Here is a 13058-nt window from a genome sequence, read left to right on the forward strand (position 1 = left end):
ACAAAGATGGGGAGAGACTATTTAAAAGGGCCTGTTGCAGTAGGATAAGGGGTGATGGTTTTAAATTAAAAGAAGAGGGAGATTCAGGATGGATGTGAGGAAAAAATCCTTTACAATGAGGGTGGTAAAACACTGCCACAGGCAGTGCAGAGAGGTGGTGGACATACTATCGCCCGAGACGCTCAAGGCCAGGCTGGATGTGGCTCTGGGCAATCTGATTTAGTTTCAACTAGTTTCTTCAGATGTCCCTGCTCACGGCAGGGGGGTTAGACTATATGATCTCTGAAGGTCCCTTCCAACCCAACCCATTCTACGATTCTATGAAGGCCGGCAGGAGGTGAACCATAAGCCTCCACCGTGCTGTGTTCCCGCATGTCCCTGTGTGCAGACAGACGGCGCCGCACACGGCAGGGCGAGCGGGCGAGCGCCGCCGCCGCCATAATGCGTTTTGACAGGAGCCGCCACCTCCGCCTTCCCCTCACCCCGCCAACGGCCGCGGCGGCGCCTCGCAGGCTCCCCTCACGTGCGCAACCGCCCGGGCCACGTGGGGCCCGGCGGGCACGCACCATCGCCCCGCCCCGCCTCCGCGTTTCAAGGAGATTGACAGGGAAACCAACCAATCAAAGGCACCTCCTTCTTCTCCTCCCCCCTCCCCCGCGCGGCCACCCCTCCTCCCCCCTCCGCCTCCGATTGCTGTGTCATCCAGCGGGTGACACCGGGGGCGGTTGCCAGTTGGCTGTGGAGGCGTGTGTCTCCCGCCAATGGCCTCGCCAGCCGCATGACTGACACCTTCCCTGCCCAATAGGTGTTTGAGGGCAGGCGTGCCGGTAAAGCGAGGGGCGGAGCAATGGATAGATGTGGTTGAGGACGGTCGGGAGTGTGGCGTTGTTGCCGTTCCGCGGCGGTAGCCGCGGCCGTATTCGTTATCCCGTGTGCCCATCTCAGAGCTCCGCCCTTGGGGCCGGCTAATGAAGTAGGCACACTGACGCAGCCTCCCCTCCCGCCGCGGCTGAGGAGGGCCCCAAGGAGAGCAGTTCGGTGGGCGGGTCTTGGCGTTGTTATGGTGTAACGGGCACATCCCCCGTCCAATGGCGTCCGAGGATGCAACCCGCAGCCCAATCCATAACGCGGAAGGGCGGGGCAAGTAGGGGCGGGCGAGCGGGTGCCCCATTTAAGGGGCAAATCTCGCAGCCAACTGGCAGAAAGGAAGAAGGGGTGGGAGCCAGTGAGGGTTGCGAAGGGGGCAACGTTAACCGATGACAGCCACCAAGTGCAGCCAATCGGTGAGGGCGTAGTGTCGCGACAGCCCAATCAGAAGCGCTCGCAGGCGGGTTCTCCACTGTGATGGACGTGGGCCGTGGCTAATGGGCGGAGAGATCCCGGAGGCTCTTCCCAATGGGCAGCGTGTAGGGGGCGGAAAGGGGAGAGGAGGGCGAAGACGAGCAGGCGGGGCAGCCAATCGGCGTGGGGGTCGGCGGGGCGCCGTCCAATGGGCGGCGCGGGGGGCGGTGCGGGGGTGTGTCTCGGTGTGTTTGGGTTCGTGCTCCTCGGGGGAGGGAGACGGCGGCGAGGAAATTTTTTTTTTTTTTCTTTTAGTTTTTTTTTTTTTTTTTTTTTTTCCCCTCCCCGGTGTGTTTCGGGAGGGGGGAGGGCGCTTCAAGCTGCTTCTTCGTGTTTGTTCCCCGGGTTCGTGTTTCCCGGGCGGGCGGGCCGAGCCGACCACGGCACTGAGAAGAAGGGGGCTCAAGCGTACCGCGGCGGCGCCTCAGCGGTGAGTGCGGGACAAGCTGCCCCCATTCCTCCTCCCTCCCCCCCCCCCGGGCGGGCCGCGGGCCTCCCTGCCTCCTGCCCTCCCTCCCTCCCTCAGCGCCCTTCCCGCCCTTCAGGACCCTCCTGCCGCCTCTGAGGGGGCCTTTGGCGCCGAGAGCACGCACCCCCACCCCCCTCTGAGCTGCAGCGCTTTGGGGGGCGGGAGGGGGGGAAAGGGGAGGCCGGGCCGGCGGGAGGGGCCCCGAGCGGCGGCTCAAGGGCGCTACCCCACCGGCGCCGGGGCTGCTGCTGCTGCTCCCCCCCCCGCCTTTACTGCGGCGAGCGCCTGTCCCGGGGCAGAGCCGGGCTCGCACCTCCCCCTCCCCGCCGCCGAGGGTGCCCCCCCCTCCCGCTTCCCCCTCCGGTTTTCCCGACAGGGCCCCGTCGGGACGCGCGGGCGGCCCCGAGGCCCGTCCCCGGAGCCGTGGTGCGCAGCGCCGTGCGCTCGGCTGGCTGCCGAACCCCGGGAAGAGCCGCTCGTACGGCAGCTCGCCGAGGCCGGGCAGCTCGCCCAGGCCGGTGGAAAGACCCCGAGGAGCCTTTTTGCGGCTGGGGGTGAAAAGTGCTTTGGTGTGGCGTGCGGACAGTGCTGAGGTTATATTGATGCCACTACAAACCGCGCTGGATTTGTTGAACATGATGCTAGTTAAAATGTGTGTATGGGGGTGGGAGGGAGGAATGACCAGGCTCAGAGGTGTGTCCCAGGCAAGGGGTTAGGAAAAAAGTTTCCCCAGCTGTTTGTAGCAAAATGAGCGACTGTTTGTTTCTGCAGACATTTCACCGGTTGTGGGTAACGCTGCTTGTAGCATGGTATCTCGCAAGCTCAAATCTTGCTTTGTGAAAATGCATGTAGGAGTATCTACTACAGCATACAGCTGAGGCTTGTTGAATAAAACCAAGTTTCAACAAAGTGTTTTCCTAGACGAAATTGACATGCTGGGTACTGTAAACGGTACTTCATTTTCCCATGTTTAACATTTTACTAACATTGAGAATATTTGTTGGGATATCTCCATAAAGCTAAATCTTTTTTTGCAATTCATAATATTACATTTAATCATGACTTGTTAGATTTCAGTGTTGCGTTTTCATCCTCTTCAAAAACGGTGAATCTTCCTGAGAAAGAAGTAGGTAGATCTTTGGGGTTTGTATTGCTCCTTCTTTGAAAAGTCTGGTTTACTTAGTATTTTCCAGTAATACTGCTACCCAGATGAATTGGGTTTTAGTTTCTGCTACAAGTGTTGCAGAGGTAATAGCTTAGATTTGCAGGGTTGTTAAATATGTGCACAAATTCGACCAGCCTTGTAGTTTGTCTACACTGAAGTTTTTCAATAATTCTCTCTTCTTCTGTGGTGACCCTCTGATGGCACATGTGGCTAGTGAGAAGCTGGGTGGTCTAAGCTTTCATCTGCTGCATTACCTGAGGTCCTGAATTTAAGGATAAGGTCAAGTTTTTCTATGTGATCCATAGTTAGTGCCAGGACAGCCATGTAGGTGTATCTCAGGAAGTGGTTTGTAAGGGTGACTTTTCACCTGTGTTTAACTAATGTGCAGGTAAAACTAATCCATTCTGCATCAATACTGCAGTTACCTGCAGTAACTAACCTGCAGGTAAAACTAATCAATTCTTCAATTTTATTGTAGAAGAAATCACCCCTGCAAAAGCTTGGGGCTGGGGAAGGTGGAACGGAGCCCAGAGTTGTAGTGTGTGTTAGCTTTTCTGCTGTAAAGTTCTGAGAGCAACAAGGTGTAGGCACATCTTTCTGTGTATAAACTAGGTGAGGCCATCACTACACCTTTTACTTTCATCTTGGTTAGCTATGCTGCATGTAAATGAGTATAGATTTCATGGGTATGCAGTTTTATGTAAAGCAATACAAACATGGAGAATCAGCTCAGAAGTTTCAGTGCGAATTGGTAAAATTCTAATGGGCATCCTTTTTTAGTGAACTTGGTCTTGGTTTCTGTTTTCTCATAATGTTGTTGTTTGGATGCTTAGTAAAGGGAATCTCTTCAATCATGTAATGTGGAAGTCCTGGAAAAAACCCCAAAACTTCATAAAACAGTCATTGTGTCTTTATTAGGCAGTCTAGTTGCTGTATAGCTGCTAATTTAGCTGGAAATCTAGTCCTTCATTTAAATAATTACCTCAAATATTTGGAAATAAAAATCTTGAAACTGTGAATCAAAAAAAAAAAAAAGAAGCTTCATCTACCCAAGTTTGTGTGACTGCATAGTCCAATAAAACATGCAGGTAGAATGTGTGTCATGGCTTTTCTTTGATGAGTGTTTGATCATTAAAACTTGAAGTTGGAGGATGACTTGAAGGGGAGAGAGCTTCAGGAGAGAATTTTGCATAGTTCTGAGGTAGTGTGTTTTACCTTAAATCTGCCTCCTGTCATACGAAGTAGGAAACTAGAAATAAATGTTTTGCAGAAGTAATGCATAATATACATCATATGTAGAGATATCTGTCTAGAACAATGGGATGAATAGCTGCATCCAGAATGACAGAAAGAATTAGGCTATAGAATAAGTAATTTGAAAATATGTTCAAATGGGTTTGTTCTTTTGGGGTTTTGAGTGGCTTTTTGCTGGTTTTTTTCCCCTCCAGTAAAACTAGTGTGTTTCTGCTCACAGAGGAGATTGGATTTACAATTAAGCAGTATGAACTGGAGATCATAGAAGTCTAAGGAGCTTAGTTATTGACTTGAATGAGTTTATTAATAGTCCACTTAATGGTTCAGTTACTTCATTCTCCATTTTCTGCAGAATGCTTGGATGCAAAGTCTCTTGTCATAGTCACTTATTGCCATTATCATGTTTATTTTCTCAGATGTCTTTTTATATAGAGATTTTCTGGTTTGTGCAGTAATAGTAATAATAACAATGAACAGTCACTTTCCAGCTTTTTTGCAGTGGCTTTCCTCAGTAATTGCTCTCTAGTGCTGCTATTAGATTCACAAATTCTGTCTATACTGAAGATTTACAAATGCTGCAGTACCTCTACTTACAGTGTATCTCACAGTGTACAGCTATTCAGCTCCTTATTATTAGATTTTATTTTTCACTCAGCCTTTTTCTGTGTGTAATTTCTGGATCAGTAAATGTGTCATTGTGAAGAACTGGGATTGTTTGCCTTCATAGGACAAATTAAGCATATTTAGCATGTAGAGAAGGGGGAAGTACCTGATATTAGCAAATATATACCAGTGATTTTCTTTTAGCTTACAAGTTTTCTGTCACCTCAGTGCTTATAAAATGTGTTCGCCAGAATTATCTCTGGAATTGCTTTTAATGATGCATTTGCTGCAATTTCAGAAATGTTACATGTGAAATGTTGCACTATCTTGGGCAAAGAATAGCAAGAAGATGTCAGTCTTCAATTCTCATAGCAAGAACTTAGCGCAGAGATGTTGAGCAGTTAGTAACGTATTTCTAATTGTTTGACCAGGTGCGGTAGAATCAGACATTAATTCTTGTGGATAGTCTTTGTTATCTTAACATTTAGTGTCGTTCTCCCTTTTCAGACAAAATATATGTGCTATGTTTGCTTGTTCTTTCAGCAAACAATGTGTGGGATACGGACTGAAGAATTGGTTTTGATTTCTTGTGAATCCAAAGTAAACTTTCTGCTACTATCTGCTAATAAAAATAGGGGCACTTTTTGGTACTTGAGGCAGCTGTCACTGTCAGACAAGTAGTTGCCTGTTGGTATTTGTGCTTGTGAGGTGACGAGGGTAATAGTAATGAGGATATTCTGATTGCTGTTCCTTGTCGCTTTCGGCAGATAGGAAAACTCTTTACTTCCTTACATTTCTCTACTTTACTGTTCATACCTTCTTCGCATTGCACTTATTTTTTTTTTTCCTTCAGGGAAGTAAGCAGCTTTGCTGCAAAGACTTGGTGTATTTCATTTATTTTTCTCCGTTAGAGCAGTAAGCATGAGTATGTTAAATAATCTTTTCCTTTGCTGCCTTATAGCGGCAAAGAGAGAGGGTGGTTTTGCACTTATTATGGTTTGCATCATGTTGTAGGGGAATGTTCTGAGGTTTTTAAGTTTTCACCAATGTAAGGCTTGTGGTTGGAGTTTGGATGTTCTTCGTGTTTACCATGTAGTGAGCTATGGAGATGACCTTTTCCAGTTTCAGCTAGTCAGTACGGATTGCGTTTCTAGGCCTTGCCAGCTTTAGTAGTTCTGAAATCAGATATCTTGCATGTATTTCCTGATTTAATGTCTGTGGATTAGAAAAAACACAATAGTTCCTCTGTGAAAAAATCTGGGATGAAAACTGATGTTGTCTGAGACTTGCACTGCTTAAAATTTTTTAAGTATCTATTTAAAAAGGTAAAAATGGATCCGAAAGTAGCGTTTTCCCAGTTTAGCTTTTAGATCTGTGGAGAAACATACTGCTTGTCAGGGGAAATAGGAGGTGCTGGAAGGCATATGTCAGGCTGCATGATACAGGACAGTGGCCAGAATAAATGTGTAAAGTATAAACTGGTAGTCAGTATATTTTGCCCCTGTCAGGCAGAAGACTGAAGGCTGAAAAGCTAATTAGGGGATGAAAGGATAAGAAGCAAAGGTGCAAAATGGAGAGTTGATAATTTTAGATAGCCTGACAGAGGATTAGGCAAAAGGTGATACTGTAATATCGTGTTGCCTGTGTGAGGGGAATCCCTCTAAGACATCTAAATGAGTCATGAAGGAGAAGTCATTAATGTTTTTTCTTATGTGTTAATTTTTATAATGTCATCTTAGCTCTTGCCAGCATTATAAGAAGTCCTGTAGTGAAAAACAACCCAACAAAGGGGTTTTCAGTAGTGTACTCAATTTTTTGGTACTGGTCTGTTCTGAATTAGGAGAAATTTATTCTTTATGCTGTTTGATGTGGTAGCAGTCTACAAAGAACATAGTTTTTATGGACATGCTTAACTTTCTTCTGTTAAGTTTAGAGATTTTCAGATTCTAGCCACTGTTTTGCTAGTGGAAAAGGCTTTTTCCTGTTCCCCTGATCATCTTGTATCCTAGGGTTGCAGGTTTTTTTCCCTACTTGAATCTCTCTTTTTCTTACAGCAAATATTGGTTGTGCCTTGCTGTGTTCTTCATGTGGCAAAAGTAGACTTTATGAGAAAGTTTCAGAAGTTAAATTGGAAGTATGAATTTAAATCAAGAAGCTAAGTGTTTGAAAAGCTGTATGTCAGCATTTTTCTTTTAGGACTGGTCTATTAAGCCTGCACATGATCAGAACTGAGAAACGTCTGGGCTGCTCTAAGGCAGTTGTTACTGATTTTTCTGGCCCTGTGACCTCTCTGCAAAAGTCTTATGGCTGTAGCACATGCATGGTAGGAAGGGGTTCACCTCAAGGAGATAAAGGAACTCACCAGGGACTTGGCGATCTACTGTGGATTAAACATGCTTTGGTCCTAGAGTGATCCACCAACGTGAACAGGAGTAGGGCCTCTTGTCTTGCTGCTTCTTACAGCCAAGAAATACAAATTGCCCAGCAATCCTGTGTCAGGTGGTCTAGTTATAAACTTGGACGTCTTACGGGCTACGTGTGGCTGAAGACACACAGGTCATCCAGTTCTTCACTTATATGCTTGAAAACCTGTTACTTCTCTCCTGGGCCTTTTTTTGGATCTGTAGAAATAATCCGATGACTCTTTCTGAAGTCAGTTGAAATGCCTTAGAGTACGTTTTATTTTCTCACTACAGAAAACAGTAGAATCCTTTTTTTTTATACAGCAGTAGTATAACTTTGTGATTTAAAAGTTTTTCTAGAAGTCAGATTTTGTAAAGGTTAAATCGCCTATACATTCACTTTCTTTGCTAAACCACTGAAACACTATTTCAAATGGCTGAGGTTTCTGTTGCTTGTGGTGTGACTTAAGAAACAGTAAGCTAATAATATTAGCGGGCGCAACTACCTTGACGAATCACATCTTTAATACAAACTCAAAGTATTGGTGTAAGTTTTTGATTAAGAGGAAGGGGATGTGTCCCTTCACCCCAGCTTCTTACAGAAACCAAAGTATACTTCACTTCAAGATGAATTATGATTCATCCTTGACCTGAAGCAGCTGAAAATCACTTTAAGAAAGAAGGCTGTAATACATGTTGCTTTACAACATTGTCAGCTACTTTTATAGGTTTGATATTTTTCTTTGTGACTCTCTGTAGGATTTTTGTGATTTCCCTCCTCACCCCCAGAAATGTTTGTGTGATTATAACAATATTCTTATATTGCTGTAAATGTAGCAGTTTAACTCTGTATTGGGAACATGCTTATTCTGAATTTCTCTTGTTTTTTGTTTTGTCCACCCCCCCCCTTTTTTTTTTAAAAAAAGATCAACTTAAACTGCTTTTAAGTAAGAAGCTAAAAAAAGAGCACTTTGGCACAAATGTGTGTCCACACAGGAAGTTTTACTATTACAGCCATTGTAATTTAAATTCATATCCTTCTGTATGTATTTGGGTTCTGAGAAGAATTTGTTTCAAATAAGCTTTATAACTTTTTCTATTTGTCAAACAGCTCAGATTCTGCCTTGCTGGGTTTCTGGATTTTAATTGCATTGTACCCGATGTCTATTCTTGCAATTCAAAATGCAGATGAATTTTTTTCAATGAGGAGAACAAGAATGAAAAAGAGTCAAGCCACAGTGTTTGTTTGGGACTGTTCATCAAGATACACAGTTTTTCATTGACGCTGGGGGGGGGGCGGGGGGAAGGAGAGGGGAAAGACTCCCCCACCACCAATATTTAGTATTTTGGAGAATGTTCTCCATTGGGAAGTTTGAAAAGATGGATACTATCTTTACACTGGTATTCCTCTGCCCCTCATACATCTCTCTTGTGGTGATCCTTTGTCTTTCTGATGGCACTCTGCTGAGTGGTAGAAAGGGAAGAAAATGTTTTTTGCTGCGTAGCAAGGCTTTTTCACTCACTTTGTAAACTATGTAGTTGCAGTAAATTAGCTGCCTATAACTTTCTTTGCTTGGCCTGTTTAATTTTTAGAGTAAACGGAGAAGCAACCAAAACTGGCTGATAGTATTCTCTTTTGATGGTAATTAACTCCTCCGGTTCTTTCATATTCAAAGGCCAACTTTCTTTCTTTTCCCTGTCCTTGGCAATTCATGTAGTGCAGAAAGTGGATTCAAATTATGAAAGACTTCCTGTGGATTGAAAAGTAAATCAGCTTGGGGAGAAGTGTCTCGGGGGGGAAAAAAGGTAGTAGTCCCACTGGATCAAATGCTTTCAACATTGGCTAATGAGCAATGAAAAACACTTCTGACAGCATAGCATAGTGGTGGCCTCAGGGCAAGAATACAGTGACATAATGGGTCTGTTCTGCCTTTAGCTCTAACCCTGTATTTATCCAATGCTGGATAATGTTACTTTCACCAGTTTAGGTAACTAGATAAACTGGTAGTGCCTTGTGTATACTAACTTGTGTATACTGTATACTAACTTACCTTGCCCCTGCTTCAGCTGGGTATGTAACTAAACTAAAAGTAATTGTAGTTGTACGAAGTTTTAACTTAAAAGATGACTCAGAATTTTAATTACTACAATTTCAGATTCAACTAACATATAAAAGTGATCAAAAACCTTAGAGTTAGCTTTTTAGATACAGTGGGAGAGCTTGACTCTGAAAATCAATTGCCATGTGTTTATTGCAAGTTGGCAGCCTAAAGGCAGGCTTGTATATTTTTGGTGGAAATATTAAAGATTGGCTACCTGTCTTTTAAATGCCACTTTCAGAGGAAATTGAGATTGTGAATGTTGAAGAACTGTTTTGTGCCAAACCCAAAAGACTGAGGATTTACGGCCCTGACATCACTCATACTTGAGCAGGTCCAAACCTCTTCTTGCAAGTAGTTCTGCACTTGGTAGTTCTAACTGAGCATGTTTATCAGAGATTGTAGTGTGGAAGACTAGGATTGTATCATTAATAACTTTCATTTTTTTTTTAAATAAATAAGTAATCTGGCCATTAAAAAATGAGTGTATTGCCTCATTTCTTTGAAGAAGATTGAAAAAATATTTTTTAATTTAGAGCAGATTTTTGAAAATTCCTGTTCCTTTCTTAGGTGCCTGAATAGCTGAAAAGTACAATTCAGATGTCAAGCTATAAATATTGATGAGGCTGAACTTGGCAGCTGGTTATGTTGAAAGTTGGTGTTTGCAATTATAGTTTAGAATTATTTCCTTAACAACTCAGTATTTGTTTTCTTTGACAATAGTAGTGTTAAGATCTTGGACTTCTCTGCGTATATAATCATGTTAGTAGGAAGTCAAAATGTTTCGTATAAAACAAACTCAGTTATTAATGATTAGAAATGTAATAAATGTAGAACATTCATATGAAAAACTAGCAAACACAGAAGTAAAAAAAAAAGCCAGATGTGATTTAAGCTTAATTCTCCATCACCCCCCGACCCCCCTTCTGGCTCTGTCTTGGTTCAGTCTGGCTATAAAGGTCTACACAGAGCTGTGTTACATTACCTGGAGTAGTGCTGAGATCCAGAACTGCAGGGTACGGGTGTCTATGTGTCCCGACTGCTGTAGGAGCACCAGTATTGCCGCACTGGTGTGAATTCCCTAACAATGCAGCTCTTACTGTAAAAGATAACAAAACAAAAGGATAATTTAACTATCTTCCTATAATAGAGGAAGATAGTAAGAACTAAAGAGTTTGAAAGGTACGATATTTTCCAATCCTGTGAAGCATTTAAATTATTTTTAGTAGTGCTGTCTCTAACTCTTCTAACTGCTGAAGTTGCCATTTAAATGTGTCTGTGAATAAAGCACCCTTCCCCCTTTCCTGTGCTCATGCCTGCTTACTACCTTATCAATTTTAATTTAGTTACTACTGTTGGGTTTGATAAACATACTGTTACTTAGGACTTTGTGACTGTTACTTGTGGCTAAAAAGGAAAGCCCTAGATCCTGAGTTGTCTTTCGTGGTATGAACAGTCTGATGGGATGACTCTGTTGGGATTATAAGCACTAAAGGAGTTATTTATAGCTTTCAGGTTTAAAGTTGAGCTGTTGAGAAGTAGGCTTTTCTCTCGTAATAACATTTTGCATAAGATGGAGAAAAATGTTTAAAGTCTCTAGTCTAGTCTCCTTCTCTTCACCTCTCCTCCAGAAAACTCAGGTCCTCTGTATTCTGAAGCCTTTCTGTAATTTTGCAAATGCCGTGAAGCAAAGGCTTGCCACCATTGTACTGTTGCTCCAGCACTGCTGAATCCTTGGGAATGCTAGTTAGTATACATAGATTGCTGGAACTGTGAGCATGTTGATTGCATCTCCTTTTTTTGCCACTGGGGTACCATTAAATTACATGATAGTTGTAATACTCATGGTAATGACTGCTTGTGTGCCATTAGGATTCCAAGCATTGCTGCCATTATCAAGTAGAAGCAGTATTAGCAGTGTGAAATAGCCCCTTTTTTTGGTGCCTGAAAAGGATTAGTTTGCAAGGCCTAAGAGAACAGGGGATGAACAACTGAAAAGAAGGAATTTTTTTTAGAGTGATAGTTTGTTTCCAGCTTTGCTAAAAAATTTCTTTAATTACGTTGTCTGGGTAAAACTTTGATATAGATTGAAAAAGTAGCCAATATTCTCGAGTTGTCATGTTCTAATTCCTAGATGCTCCAGTCATCACCAAAGCTCTTATTATACTGCTGCTGGCTGTCAAGAGGACACTGTTGGTCACTTAAGAAAAGAGTATTCCCAACAACCTCAGTTTCAGTAGTTTCCAGAAACATTGTGGTAGTATTGAAGGACTTGAAGAGAAAGAGTAGAAATAGTGTTGAGGATGTTTATTACATACACATACATAAAAACATATATGTGAGTGTGTGTGTATGCTTGAGCCACACTGAAAAGATAGAGTGGGATAAAGCACAAAGAACTTTGGAAAACTTAACCACTTGGCAGCCTTGGGCTGATTATACTGTTGGGATGTAACCTTGATTACAGCTGAGAAGTGATGTGTAGCGTACAATAGGCTGCTGAGGCAAAGTAGAGACAAATACTTTTTATGTCAACTGTAGCCTTTAACAGGTTCTTTAGCAAAATCAGTATGAGCAGGAAAGAAGTGAATTTTTTATGCCGCTTTTTGCAACAGAAAGTAGCAAAAAGGTGTAAGCAAAATATTTTTTAAAATAAACTTTTCAATTTATTTTTCCCTTAGTAGGAGGAGGAGGAGGATTTAGCACCTTCAGTGTTGTTTATGTAAATGTTTTGGAACACTGGGAAGGTGGCGATGCAATATTCTGTCTTCAACTCATGTTTCAAGGCCGTCTTCAGATTTAAGAGCTTGAAACAGGATTTTCTAAATATAAAGTCTGACTTAGGACCATTTTTGTGTAGTCCCGGGTTGCCTTTCCTTCCCCTGCTTTTGAAACGGATGATCCAGTAGCCAGGTGATCAAGTGAATAAAATTTTTGCTTTTTAAAAGATTATATAGACACGAGTTAAGAAATACTACTAAGTTGTGGTTTGATAATTTATATTTGGGCTGTTGATGTGAAAAGACTTAAGTGCTGTGAACTGGGGCTTGTGTTTTGTACATATAGGTTAATGACAACTTCTGTGTAGTCTGTCTAGTCTCATGTTCCCTTAGAGGAGCAGTACACACTAATGTACATGGTATCTATTCCAAGTTACACTTATTTATCTTCTCGTTGAAAGTGGCTGTGTCATCTGCATTAACAGCTGAACCATTTTCCGTATAGTACAAAAAACATCAGTGCAGGGAAGTTAATATTGAACAAAGTATGAAGTTGTGCAGCTAGCACTGAATTAAACATAATGGACATTTTATCCCACATCACGTTTTGCTGTAGAACTCCACGATGATTTTGCGGGGTACTCAGTCACCATTGCCAAATGCTGTTCTCTGGATTTATTTTTTGATAAGAGGCTGAGGATTTCTGCCTTTTCCCATTCCTCCCAGCTGCTTTGTTTAGGGTCATCTCTTTAGTTGTTTTTCCTTGAAGTGCTAATCCTTTCTGGGTTTCCTTCCACCTAACTAATGCAAAGAAATTGTTCTAAACAATGTGAAAGAAAGAGGTTGTAAATCCCTCTGAAGTACCAGTAGCATCTCTCCTCATCATAGCGAATTTTTTGTAATTGATTACAAGTTACATTTCTCTCCTCAGTCTTGAAAGGTGGAGAAAGACTACTGCAGTGACACCTGGATTGTCCTGGAGAATTTTTTTAGTAAGTCATGACT

At 42.8% G+C, this 13058-nt stretch overlaps 1 protein-coding gene across 21 annotated transcripts in view; it reads left to right on the forward strand.

Annotated features, from left to right (window-relative positions):
• Nucleotides 1-1145: 1145 nt before the first annotated feature.
• Nucleotides 1146-13058, forward strand: part of TNRC6B (trinucleotide repeat containing adaptor 6B) — a 146859-nt gene continuing 134946 nt past the window's right edge. For 15 of the 21 annotated variants that reach the window (XM_030478313.1, XM_030478318.1, XM_030478324.1 and 12 more), the window contains exon 1: nt 1615-1771. The gene's annotated coding sequence lies outside the window, so the exon portion shown is untranslated. Of the gene's footprint in view, nt 1284-1514; nt 1772-13058 lie in introns of those variants that run through there. The other 6 variants (XM_030478335.1, XM_030478338.1, XM_030478339.1 and 3 more) reach the window with 5 other exon arrangements.

The sequence above is a fragment of the Strigops habroptila genome, chromosome 3 (genome assembly GCF_004027225.2).
Source record: "Strigops habroptila isolate Jane chromosome 3, bStrHab1.2.pri, whole genome shotgun sequence".
NCBI lineage: Eukaryota > Metazoa > Chordata > Aves > Psittaciformes > Psittacidae > Strigops > Strigops habroptila.